Here is a 23,534-nt window from a genome sequence, read left to right as displayed (position 1 = left end):
AAACAGTCTTAGCCAAGTTAACAAACAGATCACTGACCATATCAAATCCCACCGTACCTTCTCCGCTATGCAATCTGGCTTCCGAGCTGGTCATGGGTGCACCTTAGCCACGCTCAAGGTCCTGTGCAGCCGTATTCATCGACCTGGCCAAGGCTTTCGACTCTGTCAATCACCACATTCTTATCGGCAGACTCAACAGCCTTGGTTTCTCAAATGACTGCATCGCCTGGTTCACCAACTACTTCTCTGATAGAGTTCAGTGTGTCAAATCGGAGGGCCTGTTGTCCGGACCTCAGGCAGTCTCTATGGGGGTGCCACAGGGTTCAATTCTCGGGCTGACTCTCTTCTCTGTATACATCAATGAAGTCGGTCTTGCTGCTGGTGATTCTATGAAGACGACACCATTCTGTATACTTCTGGCCCTTCTTTGGACACTGTTAACTAACCTCCAGACGAGCTTCAATGCCATACAACACTCATTCCATGGCCTCCAACTACTCTTAAATGCAAGTAAAACTAAATGCATGCTCTTCAACCGATCACTGCCCGCACCTGCCCGACCGTCCAGCATCACTACTCTGGACTGTTCTGACCTAGAATATGTGGACAACTACAAATACCTAGGTGTCTGGTTAAACTGTAAACTCTCCTTCCAGACCCACATTAGGCATCTCCAATCCAAAATTAAATCTAGAATCGGCTTCCTATTTCGCAACAAAGCATCCTCCACTCATGCTACCAAAGGTACCCTCGTAAAACTGACTATCCTAACGATCCTCGACTTCAGCGATGTCATTTACAAAATAGCCTCCAACACTATACTATACTATACTTAACAAATTAGATGAAGTCTAACACCATCCGTTTTGTCACCAAAGCCCCATATACTACCCATCCGTGGTCCTGTGTAGCTCAGTTGGTAGAGCATGGCGCTTGTAACGCCAGGGTAGTGGGTTCGATCCCCGGGACCACCCATACGTAGAATGTATGCACACATGACTGTAAGTCGCTTTGGATAAAAGCGTCTGCTAAATGGCATATATTATTATTTATTATATTATACTGCGACCTGTACGCTCTTGTTGACTGGCCCTCGCTTCATATTCATCGCCAAATCCATTTGTTCCATGTCATCTACAAGTCTTTGCTAGGTAAAACCCCGCCTTATCTCAATTCACTGTTCACCATAGCAGCACCCCCACAGCACGCGCTCCAGCAGGCATATTTCACTGGTCACCCCCAAAGCCAATTTCTACTTTGGCCGCCTTTCCTTCCAGTTCTCTGCTGCCAATGACTGGAACGAACTGCAAATATTGCTGAAGCTGAAGACTCATATCCCCCTCACTGACTTTAAGCACCAGCTGTCAGAGCACCTCACAGATCATTGAACCTGTACATAGCCCATCTGTAAATAGCCCATCCGACTACCACATCCCCATACTGTATTTATTTATGTATTTTGCTCCTTTGCACCCCAGTATCTCTACTTGCGCATTAATCTTCCACACATCTATCACTCCAGTGTTTAATTGCTATATCGTATTACCTTGCCACTATTGCCTATTTTATTGCCTTACTTCACCTCATTTGCACACACTGTATATATCATTTTTTTCCGACTGTATTATTGACTGTATGTTTGTTTATTCCATGTGTAACTCTGTGTTGTTGTAGGTGTCAAACTGCTTTGCTTTATCTTGGCCAGGTCGCAGTTGTAAATGGGAACTTGTTCTCAACTAGCCTACCTGGTTAAATAAAGGTGAAATATATATATATTTTAAAGGGCCTCAATCCTAGAAATAACCCTAATTCATTCGCCCCACCCCCCACTACATTACAGAAAGGTAGACATGACTTGAAGTTGGTATCAGACCTCATGATCAAATACAGTCTGCCCGACGGTAAAGGAGTGAACAGCTTTTGAGTGACATTGGCAGAATGGAAACAAAATTCAGGTATGGGAGAGATCAACAGATGCTCCCGATGAACGTAAGCCTACAACCTGACCATGTGAAATGAACTCTTCTCATTGAAAACTTGGTCCCACAGAGAACAAGGCCTTTCTTCCATAGAAAAGCATTACCTATAGCCCTCACATAACCATTACCCACCCGTGGGCTGTAATTGAGCCAGCTAACCGCGCTTCCACACAACTCATCGTGGCCTTATAGGGATGCCCTGTGTTGAGATTCCGCTTACTGTGGCAACATGAAATGGGTTAATTCATCCTCAACATGGGGCTTCATTCTCTCCCTGCAGTTACACAAAAACACTGTCTTCCATCCTCTGTAGAACGGTCCATTCTTAACGTAAAGACTTGAAGCTCAGGGCATTGTTAAAGAGTGTCCCCAGGAGGCCATACATTTCATTTCTACTTCCTACAATTATAGTAAGTGACTTAATTGGGAGTCATAGGGGCTGTTTTGAAGGCTTAAAAAGGTTGAATCTTCCCAAATGATATATACTTGTGACTGGGGAACCGTCATGTCCCGGCATATGAAATTGGAAGTCAATCAATCCAAAAGCATTTTTACCTCAATTGGACACAATGGTCTTGCAGTTCTAGAAACTGTCTGTGTGTCTGCCTTCATCTGCCTGCCTGCCTGTCTTTCGGCGTCAATGTCCTGTCTGTGGAGGTTGGAGAGGAGGGAGAGAGAGGAGGGAGAAGAAGATGAGAAAAGGCGGAGGGGAGGCAAAGAAGGAGGGAGAGAATGGAGGGGGAGGGGGGAGAGAGGGAGAGAGGGAGGGGAGAGGGAGGGAAGAGAGAAAGGGACAGGGTGAAGGAGAGAGGGTAGGTTGGGTAAAGAGTCAACACACATACAGAGCTGTATATACAACAGTGTATATAGACATAATATGACATTTGAAATGTCTTTATTCTTTTGGAACTTCTGTGAGTGTAAAGTTTACTGTTCATTTTTATTGTTTATTTCACTTTTGTTTATTATCTATCTCACTTGCTTTGTCAATGTTAACATTTGTTTCCAATGCCAATAAAGCCCTTTAATTGAATTGAGAGAGATGAGAGGAGGGAGGAGGAGGGGAAGAAGGAGGGCGAGTGAATGGAGGGGGAGGGAGATAAGGGGAGATGGTGGGAGGGAGGGGGAGAGAGAAGGTGAAGGAGGGGAGAGAGTGAGAGCGAGTGAATCCAGGGGGGAGGGAGAGAGACAAGGTGAAGGAGGGGAGAGAGAAGGTGAAGGAGGGGAGAGAGGGAGAGCGATAGAGAGAGGAAGGAGATAGGAGGGAGAAAGAGAGAGGGGACGAGAGGGGGAAAGGGTGAAAGAAGGGGGGGGAGAGAGAAGAGGAGGTAGAGAGAAAGACAGAGAGAGAGGTCTGTATTTCTGTCTCACCTTTTCATCTTTTCCCATTGACTAGAATATAGTGACATAAGCATCAATTGGTTGTAACTCATTTGCATTTGAGTCATTTAGAAGACTTATCCAGAGTAACTTACAGTTAGTGCATTCATCTTAAGATAGCTAGGTGGGACAACCACATATGACAGTCATAGTAAACACATTTTTCCTCAATAAAGTAGCTATCAGCAAAGTCAGAGCTAGTAAGGGGGAAAAAGGTAAAGTGTGAGTATTAGTTAGTGAAAGGCTTATTTAACATAATTTTTAATGCAATTTATTGACATAAGCTTCCATTGGTTGACACTCATCTTTTCCCATTGAATGCAATGCATGACATAAGCGTCAATTGGTCGACACTCATCTTTTCCCATTGAATGCAATGTATTGACATAAGCACCAATTGGTTGATGCTCATCTTTTCCCAATGGCACCACAAAGCTTGCTGGGAGCATGGCCAATTGACGTAAGCTTCAATCGGCTGAAGGTTTTTACAAAAAAATTGTGTGGGGGACATTATTCTGCTAATGACGTTTGAAATGGGTTTGATAAGCACATTTAAATTCCCCTGAAACCGAATCAAAGCACTCAATTAAGAATAATGAATCCTGACGGCCTTGAACAAAGTGTCATAATGTAATCATACTGCAGAATATTGCAACTACAGTACATAGCAGCATGCTGTAAGGAAGTCTGCGAGTAGCTGGTGTATAGGAGTCAGTCGCAGGACAGAAGATATGAGTAAATAAATGTATATTACTCAACATATAATAAATACAAAAACAGAGCCCACAATAACGGACCTTCCGACATAGAAACAATTACTCACAAAAAAACATGGGGGAACAGAGGGTTAAATAATGAACAGGTAATTGGGGGATTGAAACCAGGTGTGTAAGACAAAGACAAAACAAATGGAAAAGGAAAAGTGGATCGGCGATGGCTAGAACGCCGGTGACGTCGACCGCCGAACGCCGCCCGAACAAGGAGAGGGACCGACTTCGGCGGAAGTCGTGACACATGCACTGTTTATCACTGGAACAAAACATGTTAAGAAAAACAAAGTAGTTGTGCTCTAGATAGCTAGTTAGCTTGGTAGCTGACATGCAATCTTGATAGTTGACATTCATTTTCTAATCAAGATTCCAACCAAGTTCTGTTCAGTAAGACATTGCCCTTTCCTTTAAAACAAAGAAACGAAGGACATCATGAATGTTTATGGCAAAGGAATGATTCATTATAGCATTAGATGCCTGAATGGAGGATATTTATGTTCGTGGTCTGAGTTGAGATGCTTTCTCTATTCACTTTAGACCCTCCATCCTGAGTGAACAGCTGTAACTTGTATACACCTGGATCCCTGTGTGTGTCCAGGAGTCAAAAATTCCCAGTTCCAACATCCCCATTTATCCAGCCTGACCCGCAGTGATTAAAGCATATAGCAGATCAGAGGATGGGTCAGGCTTCCCATCTCCGCCTCCCGTTTGGAAAATCACTGCCATTTGATCCAGGCCAGTCCCAGAGGAAAGCTGTTCCTGCAGATACCTTACAGGGACTGAGGCTGCCAAATGGACTTCAGGCATGAGAGCACTTTGGAACCAGGAAGGTCTGGGAAGAGGTCAGAGAGTGGCTTACACCAGGCCTGTTAAATGATGGTGGGCACCATCTGATGTTTGGTGTGGGGTAGATCAATGGTCAACAGAGAATACAGAAGTGTTGCAATTCATACAACATTGATTTTCCTTATCAGATTTCTTCCCCCAGCAGAGTTTGCTGTTCTTTGCAGCATACTTACATATTGTACATGCTTGCATCGACAGATAAAAAGGATGAGAATCATTTAGAGATAGGTACTTCTGTAACGGCAGATTTCCTCCTCTTCGTCTGAAGAGGAGGTGTAGCAGGGATCGGACCAAAACGCAGCGTGGCAAGTGTCCATATTGTTTATTATAAAACATAAACTGAACATTAAGAACTACAAAACAATAAATGTGACCATGACCGAAAACCAAACCGAAACAGTCCCGTGTGGTGACAGACCCGGAAACAAACACCCACAAACCAACAGTGAAACCCAGGCTACCTAAGTATGATTCTCAATCAGAGACAATTAACGACACCTCCCTCTGATTGAGAACCATACTAGGCCGAAACAGAAACCTAAACACAGAAACACAAAACATAGACTGCCCACCCCAACTCACACCCTGACCATGCTAAATAAAGACAAAACAAAGGAAAATAAAGGTCAGAACGTGACAACTTCTTTAATTTTCAAAGAGGTTCTGATCTCTACATACCAGTTGTAAATCCCTTGAAAATCAGAATACTGCTCAATAAATTAGCTGCTAAAAGGGATTTTAGCTGAATAAATTAGGAGACGTATCGATTTACTTCCTGATTCACGTGTTGGGATCACCTGACTTCTCCCAGACCATAGTTAACCACTTGGGCTTTGTTTATTCAGATGGAGGGAGCCGGATCTGCAAAAGGCATGGATTATAAGGAAAAATCATCAGTGGAGTCCTTTGATGTCTAAATGAGGCATGTGTAGCCCAGACCCCTCTCTTTCCCCTGCAAACCCCCTCACACACACACGCACGCACGCACACACACAGTTTATTGCTAACAGAAAGTCCCTGAATAGACAGCTAGCTCTAGTCAAACTTCAAGGGGAGTTCCAGAGCTTTCCAGGACTCCTGTAATTTATTACCAATGTCTTCATTTGGGACATCGTACTTAAATGGTAACCCATGTGCTTTGAATTATAAAAGGCACACTCGGAAAATCACAGGGTTCTCTAGATTATGCTCCGAAGGGCAGTTCCTGCATCTGTTTTTCACTAATGCAGGCAGAGGATGTTGTTACTTACGACCAATTTTTCACACTGAAATCAATCATTTTCCACCGACGGGAGATTTGGGGCTTGACTCCGGAAGAAATATTCATGTGCCGGGAAAATCACTTGTCAATCATTTGTCAGACTTCTGTATGATGTCTCAGTGCAGCCCTCCAGGTTAAGCAGTGAGTGCATGTTGGCATGTTGCACAGAAGTCGCACAGTCATTGAGAAACCATCCCGCAAAGTGACGAACCAAAGTAACTGAAATGCACTGTGTTGGGTAACACACATTCTTATAACCATTTCTAAAAGGACAACAACTTTCAACATTCTGGATATCCTAAAAGTTCTGATTACGAAAAAAACGTTCAAAATAACCCAGGCCACAAAGTTTGAATATAATCTTACACCTTGCTATACTACAGGTACGTTGAAACAGATTATCCTGTAGAAATTGTGATGAGTAGTTTGGAAGTACATCCTGTTAACTACTCTCACTGACATTAAGAGGATTATGCTAGGTAGTGGCAGACGGGAGGAGTTCTTTCTTCCTTCCGTTAAATTGAGCCTTCCTATCCACTCCAAATCTCGGCTACGTGCCTGTAATTTGCCTAAAACTGAAGAAATGTGTGAGGCATCCGGTTCTGTCTCTATGATGTGTGGAGACAGACAGATAAATCAAAAGGCTGAGAGACAGGGAGAGGGAGGGAGAGCGTTTGTCTGAGGAACACGGAGAGGGTGGATCATTTGTCTTGCAGATGTATGTTGATATGGCGGTGGTGGTGAGGGTAGGCGCTGGGCTGGGGGAATGGGGCGTCGTGGTTGCACAGCAAGTGAGAGGACATGTGGTTAGTGGTGTCAAGAGCTGGTGGTAATGGGGTAGTTGAATGGTAGGAAAGTGGGATGGATCAGTGAATGTGGGTTTTAGCACAGCTGGGTAATACCATGGCCTAATACCGGGTTCCCATTGATCACTTAAAGTTGCAGGACACCTCGGGGTGCCAACCAGATCAATGCACATTGACTAGTACACGCTATATAGTTCAAAGTACATGACCATAACCAATAAGTAATAGGAAACCTCAAAGGTACTGAGCCTTCCTCTTTTCCTTTCCATTTTCTTCCCTACTCTTCAAAAGACCAGGTTAAGAGTCTTCCCAGACGCAGTGGTAATTGGTCTCTGTGTTGCGACTCCTCTTTATCACCGTCTCACTCCTGACATGTATGTTTACCAGCACTATAATCTTCAAAAAGCCTGTTAACATAAGTAGCTCAGCTTTCATAAACCATAAAGTCAGCCTCTGACTGATCCTCGGCACCAGCCTGTTTACCACACTGAGGAGCGTAAACAGCACTCTGATCATATCGCCACGTTACTCGCAGAGCCTTTCGTCTGCGTGACTCGTTTTGAAATATGATTCATATTGTATTCATATTCAGGCCGGTGAGACATGTAGGGAGAAGTTACGTACTGTAAGTGTTCCGTTTACATGACTGCGCCTCGCTGAACTTTCTCGGTGACAAAATGTTGCAAATCAAAGGTTGACACTTCAGACATGCGAGGAAAGGGCTGTGACTGTGGAGTGCTTTAATTCTCTCTTCCCTCCTTCCCTCCATCAAAGACAGCACTGCGGCTATCTGGCTAAAGCTGGGGGATAGTCCCTTAGCCCTGTGTTAGACATACACTGAAACAGACATCTTTTAAACTGGGGGTAATCTCCTCCTGTCTTGCTTTCTTTGTTTTGAAGCACAAAGGGGGTTGGATGGCCTGGCCCACACAGCAGAGCTGGGCTCAGTCAAATGACTTACTGGAGAAGGGACTTAGAGTCCATCAAACTCAAGCAGAGGTTCCAGGTTGTGCCAAAGCGGTTTTGGCCAAACGCAAAAGCGGATTTGAATTTCCTGGCCTGATTTTGAACTTTCTCTGTTGGTGTCCTGAAACACTCCAGTTTCACCTCAGAATATAAGCGATCACCAGGGGCGTCAGCAGGATGAGACACAGGAAGAAGCCTGGTCTCCAAACATCTGGCAGGGCCAGGCTTCCATCACTCGCTCAACCTCAGGATAAAAAAAAGGCCTCAGATCTGCAGGGATCAAAGTGTGCCCTGGGTTTCTGAGCCACCGTGGCCTCCCTCAATGTATTCAAATATGGTTTCCTGAAAGCAACTGGAGCCACAAGCAGACCTCAGAACACAAAGGGGGAGGAAAGGGATAATGGACACCTGAAAGTCTGTGTGTTCTCTGCAGTAAAGTATTAGGAAAGCCCATGGCTTATTGAAAAGGAAAAAGTTTTATCACAGCATTTAGCATTTTGCCCAAAAACTATTCCCCTGCTCTTAGGAGAGGGGAGTTTCAAACTTCATTAATGAACCTAGCTATTAATAATGAATATTTTCCCAAACACTGTTCCCAATTCATAATGGCATGACTGCTTAATTATTTTTGCTATAAAGCAGGGAACTACTACTCCTTCCAGCACTTCCCTTTATATTCACATCACATGTCATTAATTCTTAAAAGCAGTCTCTCGTCGGCGGCAGTGATGCTTCAGAGCGGGGGTCACCTGTATCTGGCATTACCGGATTAGCCGCTATCTAACCCAGACCTGCTGTGGCGTGCTGACACTAATCCTGCGCCCGCTGGAGAGCACTGTCTGTGTTATATTATCATGTCTAATCCACATAATCTCCTGGCCGCGCTGCTAAACGGTATTCCACCTCTGTCTCTTACCTCAGACTCCTAATAACATTAATGAAGGGCCGAGCCCCCATTACCCAGACAGGCTAGCGGTGGGCTGGGTGACGGCCGTAATCAGCAACCCCCTGTTCAGCCACCCACTCAGCCTCCCAGGCAGCATGAATTAATGGAATTCAGCGCCTTGGGCAAAAAGCAAACCAAACATATGTTCAACAAATCAGGGTTTGTGTTTTTTCCTGTCACCATTACTATGTGGGTCTATTAGAGACATTGATGGGATCTTTAGTGAAGGGCTCGGCGTGTGGGAGAATGAGGCTTTGAAGTGCTCGGTGCTTCTAAAACCCTCGCGATGAGACGTCGTTTATGATGAGCTGACCCAGGTTATTAAAATACCACAGAAATGATTACTCATAATACACCATCCCTTTGTTGTCAACAGAAAAATGGCAGGAAGGATTGGTAGGGATGAAAGGTTGAAAGGGGTTCTGTATTAAAAATGGCACTTTATCCATTAAAGCAGGATTTCTCCTGTCTCCTTTTGTAATTACCTGCACCCGCCAGCTGTGTGCTTGGGCTTACCTTGTTTACACTGTGTGTCTCGCAGACTGCCTGTCTCCCTGCAAGGCTTCACTACTGTGTCTTCTATCCCTTTGTCTCTGCTGTCGTCTCTCACTTGTCTATTATGGTTGTCGGAGGAAACCTTTAAAGAAGAGGCATAAACACAGCCTGAAGAATACTGTCAATGGAGACAGACAGACAGACAGACAGACAGACAGACAGACAGACAGACAGACAGACAGACAGACAGACAGACAGACAGACAGACAGACAGACAGACAGACAGACAGACAGACAGACAGACAGACAGACAGACAGACAGACAGACAGACAGACAGACAGACAGACAGACAGACAGACAGACAGACAGACAGACAGACAGACAGACAGACAGACAGACAGACAGACAGACAGACAGACAGACAGACAGACAGACAGACAGACAGACAGACAGACAGACAGACAGACAGACAGACAGACAGACAGACAGACAGACAGACAGACAGACAGACAGACAGAGACAGTAAAGTAAAAAAGCAGACTGCCTATTTATTATTGGTTCATAGTCATGTCTTATTATTGTTTCTTACTCAGTCACTGGATTCAAATTAATTTATTTTGAATTTACTGTTTTGGCAGATGCATTTACTAGAACCCATGAATGTGTTTTGCAATGTTAATCACATGCTAATGCAATCGCATAGGCCCCTCTGTTACCCCTACCTTCCTGCAAATAGCAGAACACTGACTTAATTGTGAGGGTGAAAATAACAGCACACACAGACATCCTCTCATATTTAATTTTATCTTTAAATAAAAGAGCTATAGGAAAGTATTAATCTGCTTAACATTTCTAAGTACATCCTCCAAAGGATTTTGCTTTTTTTAATCTTACATATGCTCAGCAGAGTTACTGGCAAAAACTCTACGTTTTCCTCATTTCATCCTTTCAACATCAAATGGTGAGCAGCAAAAATTGGATCAGACTTCAAAGACTGTGATGTGCTCCAAGTCACGGAGTGGCTCTTCTATTTCACATATTGAATTCGAGCAGGATATCAAAGTGGTACCAATGAACCTCAGGTCTTTACTAAAAAAGGGCTCTTACATCTGTAGAAAGAGAAGCGCAAAGACAAATCACCTCAGGGAACAGCGAGCATTTATTCTCAGCAGTGAATTTCCAGCCTTTTGATTCTTCCACACCCGTACCACCCTGTCTCTCCTCTGAGATGGAGTTTGGAGCAAGAGAAGTCTTTTGTCTCAAGGACTCAAAAAAACTCTCACGAATAATCTATGTTAAAGGGGCTTTGTAGAACTACAGTATTATGAATAGTGAAGCTAGAGCCGCATGCTAAAAAATATGAATTTCTCTGATATAAACTTACCTTCTTTCTCTCTCATCACTGAAAATGTGTCTGCCCTCATATCTACAGAAGGTGAAAAAGATAGTTTAGAGGACTGACCCTTAACCACCTATCACAATAGATTTAATGTCGTACAGTAGATATAATCGAAATTCGAAGACACACTACACAGGAGCAATAGAACAAAGACGGAGAATATTATTCACATTTGGAGGTATGATGCACTAGAAACCTTAGGAGATGGACACAAACATAGACCGTGTGCACTGAGGGATATAAAAGGGGAAAGTAACAGTGTCTAGGTAAGAGCACGCAGATCTTAAAAGGAGAGAATGTGCCAGATCAAGTCAAAATAAATCTATATGGAGCGATTCCAACACTGATTAAACAGAATTGTTAAGTTGAGTTTTGAAGTTTTCTCACCAGGGAATATGATTGTAAACACGGAGAAAAATTCCCAGAAGAAAAACTCAGCCCGGGTATACAACAAGCATAACATTTTCAGATGTAAAATTCTAGTAAGAGTCTGGAGAGATGCATTGCCTTGACCGACAAAGTCAACAAAAGTTGAAATTAATAAAGATTTCATCTCCATCAAAACGGAGGATCTGTGCATCAGTTGGCGATATAGTGCCAAATCAAACCCACTGGGTCCACCACGTCATTTCAACGTGGACATTTGGGTAATATTTGGTTGAGACGTTGATCAATGAGATTTCAACATTTATTCACCCACTCAAAAAGGCAAGACAGAAGTTTGTTGAATTCCCAATGTGTTATCACTATCCTTCGACCATCTAAAAGCACAACTAAATTCCAATGGAAAAACAATGTGTGATTTTTTTGGTTTATTTTATCATCTAAATGTGTTATCACTGTGCTTTCAACCATTTAAAAGCACAACAAAGTTGGAATAGAATGTCAGATATTTTGCATTTATACAACAACTTAATGTCTTATCACTGTGCTTCATCTAATAGCACAATCAAATGACCTGGATTGCAGGTAACTGCCTGCCTTCTGGTAGCCTAGTGGTTAGTAACTGAGAGGTTGCTGGATCGAATCCCTGAGCTGACAAGGTATACATCTGTTGTTCTGCCCCTGAGCAAGGCAGTTAACCCACTGTTCCCTGGGTGCCATGGATGCAATTAAGGCAGCCCCCTGTACCTTTCTGATTCAGAGGGGTTTGGTTAAATGTGGAAGACACATTTCAGTTGAATGCATTCAGTTGTGCAACTGACTAGGTTTCCCCTTTTCTCCTTAACATTACATTAAAAGGTGCAAGTGATCAATGCTTGTATGAGATTCTGCACAGATTATTGTACCAATTGTGAGTCCTGCAAGATTGCATGCTATGTTGAACATGCACGCTTTCTATGATTATGTAAGACATTTATACTGTAGTTATAGTAACCTCTAAATATGGCCATCTATGTGTTACTCATTTGAAGGTTGAATAAATACTGTTACATTAGTTTGTAAGATATCCTTAACTTTAGGCCATTTACTGTGTTACAAAAGTAGTATTGAATTGTGTTTGGTTGATAATGCAACCAAATATCAACATGTAAAGAGATGTATCTAATGGTTGGATAGCTAATCCTATTCTTTAACTTTTATTTTTGGTTTAGTTGGCGACGTGAATCCAACATATGTGTTAACTTGTCGACAAGTTAATAGGCGATTTACTGTATTCCAAAAGTCCAATGTATTTTCCACTGTTACGTTCCCCAGCGAGAAAACGAAAAATGTCGCTCAACCAGAAGGGGGAACTAACAAATAGTCAGTGACAACAACCAAAAGGGAACAGGATGTTGTTTTAGGAGGGGTTCTAAAAGACACTCATGTGGGGTGTCCACTGAAAGTTGCTTTACAGAAAGAACGGGGACCTAAAAAACACCCATCATGAGAGCCCGCTAAATTTGCGTCACTAAGAGGCAAACAAAAGAAAAACCCACACCAAACTTTTAAGACAGGAAGCAAACCAAAAAGGTGGAGCAAAACTAAAGTCTGGGAAGTCGGATAAAGGATTGTTTGTCTAGAAATCTAAATAGGGAGAGCCAACTAAAGGTGTTAACCCTCCGCATCTATCAAGACAACTGGAGCATAGGGGAAACACCTTCCCACTAACGAGATGACAAGCCGGCACTAGTGTAACACATACTGACTAACGAGGTGACACCAAACGGTGCGCCCTACATGCTAACGAGCTATACGCGCTAAAGTCCAACCTAAAAACATACATTAAAAAAACAAAACTTGTAACACCACGTAGATTCCATATCACAATATGTTGACACGTCACGTAGAAACAACACTGATTCAACCAGTTTGTGCCCAGTGGGAAGGATTTTCTATGTATTTACCCTCTAAAAATGGCATTCTAAACCTGTCAGTTCAGATCCTTAAAGGCCCAATGCAGTCAAAAACATCATTTCCTGTGTTTTATATATATTTCTACACCATGAGGTTGGAATGATCCTGTGAAATTGTGAAAATTATGATAATGCCCTTATAATGCCTTACAATGACGGGATAGGCCGTCATTGTAAATAAGAATTTGTTCTTAATTGACTTGCCTAGTTAAATAATGGTTAAATAAAAATAGAATGTCATTTTTTTGTGTAAGAGCCGTTTGAAAAGACTGCCTGAAATTTCAGTCTGTTTTGTTGGGATGGGGTTGACAGTAAATCCATTAATAGACCAGTAACAAAGATAGTTCCAAACCTCTCTGCCAATAACAGCGAGTTTTCAGTTTTCCCCTCCCCACTCAGACCACTCCCAGACAGTCCTAGCAAAATGATTGATTGAGAAATTGCTATTTTTGTTCCTTTTTTTACTATTTAAATTGAAAACAATCACAGTAAGGTACTTAACTGTTACCCAGAAATGATATGATATTGAGTTACAAAAAAACAGCTGCATTGGACCTTTAACATTGAAAGATAATGGAATAAACTAATATTATTCTAAATACTAAGGCAAGAGAGAGCAAATAGGGGACTTGAATGAAAGAACAAGTGTTAAAGGAGAGTGTGAGAGTCAGCTAGGTTGGATTTGCGAGCAGCACTGGCCAGACACCATGTATACTGCAGTTCAGCTGTTGCTCTCCTGCTTTACACATACTTCCTTAATGACTAGTCGTCTATATGCTGAGTAAACACAAACGGTGTTCAGCTCTTACATCTGGAGACCAGTTCAGAGCCCAGCCCCGTTAGCGGTCAGACAAGCGCGCTATCTTGGTGGAAAGATATTTATTAGACTTATAAAAAGGAGATGTGGTGCAAGAGGAGGAGCTTCCTGGTGGTTGAAACAACAATACATTAAAGGGGGAGGAAATAAATCTGCCTAGTAGAACTCCGGTTGAGTGATTGGTATGCAAACCCCTTTGCCCCATGACTGTGGTCTCTACCGGAGGTCCTTTTGTAAGAACTTGAGAAAGAGCTTGACAGGGGTGCACACCAGGCTCAGATCAAATGACCTTCAAAGACAGAATATCATCCCCTATTAGAGGCATTGTGGAGGACCCTGCTGTCTGTATGGCTGAACTTTGGAGCATCCTAATCATTAGGGCCTAACGGACACATAAACACAAACAGAGACAGAGATAACTGAAACTGACCCAAAAATGCATGTCCTCGGTGGTGTGGCCTCTTGCCCCTGGGTGAAGATCGACTATGCATGGGTAGTAAACAGCATTGTAAATAGGGGGGGGGGGGGGGGGGGGTCAATGTAAATAGTCCGGGTGGCCATTTGATTAAATGTTCAACAGTCTTATGGCTGGAGGGTAGAAGCTGTTAAGGAGCCTTTTGGTCCTAGACTTGGCGCTCCGGTACCACTTGCCGTGTGTTAGCAGAGAGAACAGTCTATGACTCGGGTGACTGGAGTCTTTGAGAATTTCTCTAAACAAAGATGTTATCCAGTACTAAAAGGAGGGTTTCATTTTCAAAACAATATGTGATTAAAAAGGGGAACCTCAGCTCTTTTGGATGTATCAAATTAGGGCAATTCACATTATTCAGTCAAAGGGCTTAGTGTTTTAGTTGTAAAATTTGACACAGTGGCAAACCATGTTGCAGTACATTGTTAAGCAGCTCTATTTTCCATGGTCTAATCTGATCGATGGTTAGCAGCCTCCCCAGGCCCTGTCGAGATCTGAGGAGCCACCAGGCTCATACATTTGAAAGGCATCTGTTTATTTAAAAAATGCAAATGTAGGCCCACCTCAAAGGCTGTAAACTGCAGTCAAACACACAATGTGAGCGTGTTGGAGTGTTCCGTTGGGGGGCTGAGGCCCCACTTATGTAAGGTTGGGCCCTTTCCACAGCTCTCCTGCCCACACACACAAACACATCAATGTGCACTTCTACAAAGAGATAGCGAGCGAGAGCCGACAGTGAAGTTTTTCTCACACCAAAAAAACCTGTTTACCCATTGCACAATGTTATTTACAAGTGTTTTAATGGAGGACAATTACACAAGGTGAGCAGGCGACTGAGATGCTCCGTGTGCCAGATGAGGGCAGCCCTTAGGAGCCACATAAAACAACGCCAAGTCTCCTCCCCCAGCCCTCCTCTTCCCTCCTCAACCCTCCCTCTCTTCGCACCCTCCCTTGTCCTCCAGCGAGAGGCTCAAAGGAGTGGGGGAGGCCCGAAAAGGTTAATGTGCTCACTTTGATCTTCGTCAAGGCACACTGAGTAAGAATTAATTTACATTTCAGATGAAAAGGTTGACAGCACAAAAAGGCATCTTGTTTCTGGTATGTGAGAGCAGTGTAATAGACTGGGAATTTGAGAGAGGAAGTTGTGAGGAAACAGAAGGGATAAGCCTCTCTCTTGCCTTTACTGGGAGAGAGATGAAAGGAAAAAAGGATCTCAATGTGCACTGTTCTTCTGAAACATGGAGACCAAATGCTGCCCAAACTTTCAAAAGCCTTTCTTTATACATTATTAATGAATGATTACGGTTCCATGGAATGCTTATTGAGATCAATAAGGTATTTTATCAAACCTTACGATTTTCTGGCTTTTATTAATTTCTCTTAAAAAATATTGAAAGAAACCCCCCCCAAGCACATAAACTGGACATAAATTCCAGAAGTGCCCTACCGAGTGTGTTGAGTACTTCTGAGAACATTAGAACAATATCTCCAATGCTTTACCTGATTTTATGCAAACAGCTGCAGCTTCCCACTCCTTCCTGGTTTGCTTGAGATTCTGTCGGCCAGTGTGGCCCCTCTAGGCTACAGAGAGAAAAAAGCTACTGATCAACCTCAGTGAAACAACATAGACAGCACCTACAACATGAGATCCCACTTCAAAACACACCACAACCAGGTGGCATTGAGCTCGATCCCTTTGAACTCTCAGAGCTCTTATTGTCTACTCTCTGAAGCGTTGCTCTTTTGGCCCCTATCGTTCACACTGTGGTTATCAAACTAATCTCTTTAACAAAAACTAGTTCAGATTATGCCAGGTGGAGGTATCCCTGACTGGAAGATGGCTTCGTGGCTGGCTTCTCTTCTCCTCCTCTCTGCGGTAGCGCCTCGCCCCCCAGCCAGCCCGTGATGTAGGACTGCAACACCACCACCCGTGCGATCACCTCTCTCAGCAGCAGGTTCAGCTGCTCCACATGGTAGTAGTTCAGGAACAACTGACACACAGTACACCCAGGGAGCTTAACATTGAAGCACCTCAATCCATGGACAGAGTTGAGATGCCAGCCATAGGTTTGGAAACAAACATTACTATAATGTATCTGGATAATCATCACCACTTTACCTTAGTCTTCCCTAAGACCCAGTGTTCTAGTTTGGCCCGCTCCAGTATGGCAACGGCATTCTCTTTGCTGGTGTCAGGAACCTGGTGAGCCCGGAAAGCAAGGTAGTAATACCTATGAAAAAGGGTCCAGGGAAAGATATGACATTTTACTGTCTGACCTTTATCATACACTCCATGACCAAAAAGTATCTGGCCACCTGCTCGTCGAACATCTTCTTCCAAAATCATGGGCCTTAATATGGAGTTGGTCCCCCCCTTTGCTGCCATAACAGCCTCCAATCTTCTGGGAAGGCTTTCCACTAGATGTTGGAACATTGCTGAGGAGACTTGCTTCCATTCAGCCATAAGAGCATTAGTGAAGTCAGACACTGGTGTTGGGCGATTAGGCCTGGCTTGCAGTTTGCGTCCCAATTCATCCTAAAGGTGTTTGATGGGGGTTGAGGTCAGGGCTCTGTGCAGGCCAGTGAAGTTATTCCACACCGATCTCGACAAACCATTTCTGTACGGACCTTGCTTTATGCATGGGGCACCATCAGGCTAAAACAGGAAAGGGTCTTCCCCAAACTGATGCCACAAAGTTGGAAGAACAGAATCGTCTAGAATGTCATTGTAGGCTGTTGCGTTAAGATTTCCCTTCACTGGAACTAAGGGGCTTAGCCCGAACCATGAAAAACAGCCCCAACCATTATTCCTCTTCCACCAAACTTTACAGTTGGTACTATGCATTTGGGCAGGTAGCGTTCTCCTAGAATGCGCCAAACCCAGATGGTGAAGCGTGATTTATCACTCCAGAGAACACGTTTCCACTGCCCAGAGTCGGCGAGCTTTACACCACTCCAGCCGGCGTTTGGCATTACGCATGGTGATTTTAGGCTTGAGTGTGGCTGCTCGGCCATGGAAACCCATTTCATGAAGCTCCAGATGAACAGTTATTGTGCTGACGTTGCTTCCAGAGGCAGTTTCAACTCGGTAGTGAGTGTTGCAACCGAGGACAGACAATTTTTATGGACTATGTGCTTCAGCACCCGCCGGTCCTGTTCTGTGGGCTTGTGTGGCTGAGCCTCTAGACGTTTCCACTTCACAATAACAGCACTTACAGTAGCCCGGGGCAACTCGAGTAGGGAAGAAATTTGACAAACTGACTTTTTGGAAAGGTGGCATCCTATGACAGTGCCACGTTCACAGTCACTGAGCTTTTCAGTAAGGCCATTCTACTGCCAATGTTTGTCTATGGAGATTACATGGCTGTGTGCTAGATATTATACACTTGTCAGCAATGGGTGTGGCTGAAATAGCAGTATCCACTAATTTGAAGGGCTGTTCACATACTTTTGTCTATATAGTGTATGTCGTAATCATATGTTTTGCTCTGAAATGATGTTTTCAGACTGTTCAGAGACTCTTCCTTCATACAAGTTTATTTAATTTTTGTTTAAATCTAAATTAAATGAATTACCATGCATGGGATCTGAGGCATGGGTCCACCCACAGTGCACAAAGAAAACGAGACTCACTGAGCCATGAGCCGCTAACAGAGGCCTACTGTCTGAGCTCTTTTTGAACGGACCACGCTCTCTTATTTCAATTACACAGATGATCCCCATCAGGGCCAATCTGTGTAAATCAACTCCATGGAATGCCTCTACTTCATTGTCTAAGGCCTTGACTGTCCTGCCTGTCACAGTTTACAAAACACCTGCATAGGACTGAGCTGATACAACTGTTTGTTCAGGGACATCAAGGCTCCCAAACTGCTAGTTCATTCCTTGTGTTCTGGTGTTGGTCAAAGAAACAATCGAGTTGGAAGAAAAACATATTTGAACACCCCCATTCCACAGCCTTTCATTCTAATTCCTGTTGATACCTGTTATTTCTTTGATGGCAAATACAGAGCACACTCCTTGGTAACCTCAGACGAGCCTTTGATATGAGAGCACACATTTAAATCAGTTTTCCACTTAAGGTGCAGTTTAACTACTGAGTCTGTCAGTATTATTTCTGCCTGGCTTGGATGGGATGGGGTGGACTCAATTGCGAGATTGCAGTCTCGACAGAGGCCAGAAAGCCCGGGACATGCTAAGATACGGCCTCCTATACTCCAAACAATAGACGGGTCCATTCCATCCAGTAAGAAAATAGGACATCAGCGTTTGATCGTTTGAGAATCTAGCCCCCCTTTACCACACGTACACACACACACACACACACACACACACACACACACACACACACACACACACACACACACACACACACACACACACACACACACACACACACACACACACACACACACACACACACACACACACACACACACACACACACAATTTGAGGGTTAACAGCCCATTGTCAGGTGATGAACTGTCACCTTTAACACTGTGAAAATAACCTCAACAACACCGTCCTAGAATTGGGACAGGCAGAAGAACAGCTTATGGTCATTCAGGGTTTTGTGCAAGAAATCAGGCTAAATTAAACACAATCTTTTAAAAGCTCCCCTGGAGCAGCGGAACTAACCAGCCGTCTCACTGCTTTTTACACAGGCCACAAGCCCAAGCTAATTACATTTGATATCATATTAAAGCGCCCCATTGGAGGTGCCTGGAATATTTTTCAAAGGATAATTGATCAAACGTAGGTTTCCTACATTTCCCCAAGGACCGAGTCTGAGTATGTATTTTATTCTTGACAGGATTCAAGAAGGTTTAAATACCTGCTTTCGGATTTTTTGTTGTTGTGGATAAAATCACATCTAAGCTTAATATTTTATTAGGCCGTTTCAATGGAAGAAATTCTCATACCTCTCACTTTGGCAGATGTTGCCAGACATTGGGAAAACAAATAAAAACCTTATCTAATATCCTGTATCTAGTAGAAAATAAGTCTGTAACCCAATTTCATCATTCATGACAACCACCCAGGGAATAATGGGCTCCTATATCAGATATAGACACTATCCAGGACATGGGGCACAAAAACACACCCTTCATGAATAGTAAAGAAATTAATTCAAATGTCTATCCTCAGCCTCAGAGTTCCTCTCTGTTTGAGTTCTGCCCTTATTTCCCAGTTCCGTGAAGTGAACCCACCCAGTTAAGAGATGTAGTCTTATGCGATCACTAACGACTGCCAATTAGTGAGCCGCTTGCTCTGCTCAAGTTTGGACTCCTTTCCAATTAAAGAAGCCGTGTTTTGTGTGATGTAGCACACGCCGTGCACTTGTTCTGCTCTAACTCTGGGGTCGTGTCAGCACTCAGCGTGAGTGCACAGCTAGTGCCCCGGCACCCCATACAGCGCGGTTGTTACCTGTTAACAAACTCTCCAAACAGGATGTGGTGGGAGTAGCCCTGGTGGAGGATGTTCACTGTCTCCAGGACCCCAGTGTAACGCAGCTGCACCATCACCATCACCCTCCCCTTACAGGAACCCAGCGCCTGTCTGTCATCGTTGGGCTTTATGCAGCGCACAAAGTGGGGCCAACCCACCACCATCTTAGACAGCAGATCCATCAGGGAGTACTGCCAACGCAGTGAGGAGACAAAGCAAGTCGACGGGGGCGGAGTAAACAAGAAAACAGGGATTATTATTTGCATTATGCATTATTTCCTACGGTCATTGTGGAATTCCCAGATATCGTGCTGACGCTGGTTTGTCATTGTGTCAGCAAAACAATCTTCTTACTGACATTCTTATTCACTGGTGGATATAAATCGACCCAAAAATGAAAACCCTTTTCTATTTCTGTACTGTATTAGAGTTAAATGAAAAACATTGCTGAAATGGAATGATTGGGTAGAGTGATGATGATGATGGTTAGGGAGATGTATACCCGGAAGTAGGAGGCCACTGTCTGTCTCATGTTGGTGGTTTCCTCAGGGTGCCGCATCATCTCCATGGTGTCCACCTAAACACAAGCTGTCACCATAATTCCTTCCTCACAATGGGATGGAAAACAGTACATTGTTGCTTGTTCGGTGTTGTCTCTGTAGGGCAGCAGCACCATAAACACTGAAAGCCAACAGTGTAGGGCCATGGGAGAATTGCAGCTAACGCTGCTCTGTATTATGAGGCCTGACATCCCAAACCAGATAGTCCTTCTAACAACGGGTTAACGAGGACGCAATATAAGCATTTTAATGGTCCTCGCACATCATGGCTTCATCAAAATGTATGACTCAATCTATATTTCATAGTAAGTCTACACAGCAAAGTGCATATCTTAATACTTTATTTGATCTTAGCACAGGGGGAAAGGTATGTCAAACATTTTCTGAATAACTTCATGGAGCAATTGGATGTTCTGACAGTTTACTATGTAGAACTACCAGCAATTATCCCCTTTCTGTTCAACTACTTCTGTTCATGTCTTTTAACAAGGGCCGTCCACACGTCTGCACTAGTTCCATCATTGTTTTGCAATGATAACTTTTATGAACTTCTCATCGGTTAACTGTTTCAAACTTTCCACCGACTTTGATTGATGTAAAATGCTCAGTCACATTTCAGAGTTTGACTAACCGTTACCATGTACTTTCTTCTCACAGAGCAGGTGTAGCTGAGTGGTTCCTTTCTCTGTTCCTGTACCACCAAGTCAATGTTGCTCTGCCCAGAGTACCCCTGAAGTGCCCCCTCATGTGTATTTTACCAGTAGGCCAATGGTCTCAAGAGTCTTCTCAAGTAACCCCCGTGGATACGTCAAGTACCCCTGGTTGGGAACCACTGCTGTAGCTCATAAGGTGGTTTGATGCTTTTCCAAAGACTGCATTAAAATGGCACAATGTCAAACCCCAGCGTAAGTGACCCCGCCCACATGTTACCTTTGGTCTATCATTAAGACTCAAGAAAGATGAGGTATAAGATACAGTGCATTTGGAAAGTATTCAGACCCCTTGACTTCTACATTCTGTTACATTACAACCTCATTCTAATATATATATATATATATATATATATATATATATATATATATATATATATATATATATATATATATATATATATATTAAACATTGATGATAATGACAAAGGGAAAACAGCTTGTATTTTTTGTGTGCAAATGTATATAAAAAAACAGAGGTACCTTATTTACATAAGTATTCAGACCCTTTGCTATGAGACTCGAAATTGAGCTCAGCTGCATCCTGTTTCCATTGATCATCCTTGAGATGTTTCTACAACTTTACTGGAGTCTACCTGTGGTAAGTTCAATTGATTGGACATGATTTGGAAAGGCACACACCTGTCTATATAAAGGTCCCACAGTTGACAGTGCATATCAGAGCAAAAACCAAACCGTGAGGTCGAAGGGATTGTCTGTAGAGCTCAGAGACAGGATTGTGTTGAGGCACAGACCAGGGGAAGGCTACTAAAAAATGTCTGCAGCATTGAAGATCCCCAATAACACAGTGGCCTCCATCATTCTTAAAAGGAAGAAGTTTGGAATCACGAAGATTCTTCCTAGAGCTGGGCACACGGCCAAACTAAGCAACCAGAAGAGAAGGGCCTTGGTCAGGGAGGTGACCAAGAACCAGATGGTCACTCTGAAAGAAGTCCAGAGTTCCTCTGTGGAAATGGGAGAACCTTACAGAAGGACAAACATCTCTGCAGCACTCCACCAATCAGGCCTTTTTGGTAGAGTGGCCAGATGGAAGCCACTCCTCAATAAAATACACATGACAGCCCACTTAGAGTTTGCCAAATGGCACCTAAAGGAAACAAGATTCTCCTGTCTGATGAAACCAAGATTGAACTCTTTGGCCTGAATGCCAAGCGTCACATCTGGAGGAAACCTGGCACCATCCCTACAGTGAAGCATGGGGGTGGCAGCATCATGCGGTGGGGATATTTTTCAGCAGCAGGGACTGGGAGACTAGTCAGGAATGAGGGAAAGATGAACGAAGCAAAGTACAGAGAGATTCTTGATTAAAACCTGCTTCAGAGGGCTCAGGACTTAAGACTGCGGTGAAGGTTCACATTCCAACATGACAATGACCCTAAGCACACAGCCAAGACAACGCAGGAGCGGCTTCGGGACAAGTCTCTGAATGTCCTTGTGTGCCCCAGCCAGAGCCCATATTTGAACCAGATCAAACATCTCTGGAGAGACCTGGAAATAGCTGTGAAGCGACGCTCCCCATCCAACCTGACAGAGCTTGAGAGGATCTGCAGAGAAGAATGAATGGGAGAAATTCCCTAAATACAGGTATGCCAAGCTTGTAGAGTCATACCCAAGGAGATACGAGACTGTAATTGCTGCTAAAGGTGCTTCAACAAAGTACTAAGTAAAGGGTCTGAATCATTTTATTATTATTATTTTTTATACATTTGCAAAAAAAAAAAAAAAATCTTTTTTTGCTTTGCCATTATGAGGTATTGTGTGTAGATTAATGAGAGGGGAAACCAATTTAATACATTTTAGAATAAAGTTGTAACGTAACAAAATGTGGAAACATTCAAGGGGTCTGAATTATTTCCGAATGCACAGTAAACCATAGGCTGTTCTTATCTTCAATAGGTATTTGGGAGACGACTGAATACAGGAAGGTGAAAGGAAATTACAAGAGTATAGACAAGAAGAAATAATCTGACATCCCCTTTAAGGGGTACAACAAAAAATCCTAACGTGAGAAGTATTTTCTTAATATACAATATTTGACAATGGACAAAATCTTAACTGGACATTATGATTGTACTGAATGGTTCTCCTTAAAGGAGGTTAGTTCAGACAGTGAGAGATGAATAGAGCAGCAGAGTATTATTTGTATAAATCGCTGACAATTACTTTTATGGTACACTAAGAGCAACACTGAGGGGGAACGTGCAAAAGTCAGGTTTACTACACTAGTTTATAGGTGAGGTATAACCCCAGATAGCCTTTTCAGATGGCTGTAGCAGGATGTAATTGTTTATGGCCTAACTGTGGCCTCACGCTGTCTAGA

The 23,534-nt window shown here is 43.3% G+C and overlaps 1 pseudogene; it reads right to left on the bottom strand.

The window, feature by feature from the left end:
* The window catches only part of LOC124047356, a 96,501-nt pseudogene that overhangs the window by 8,774 nt on the left and 64,193 nt on the right, over positions 1–23,534 (bottom strand).

The sequence above is a fragment of the Oncorhynchus gorbuscha genome, linkage group LG01, assembly GCF_021184085.1.
Source record: "Oncorhynchus gorbuscha isolate QuinsamMale2020 ecotype Even-year linkage group LG01, OgorEven_v1.0, whole genome shotgun sequence".
NCBI classification, from domain to species: domain Eukaryota; kingdom Metazoa; phylum Chordata; class Actinopteri; order Salmoniformes; family Salmonidae; genus Oncorhynchus; species Oncorhynchus gorbuscha.
The sequence above is the reverse complement of the archived record's forward strand: the minus strand, read 5'-3'. Positions and strand labels throughout refer to the sequence as shown.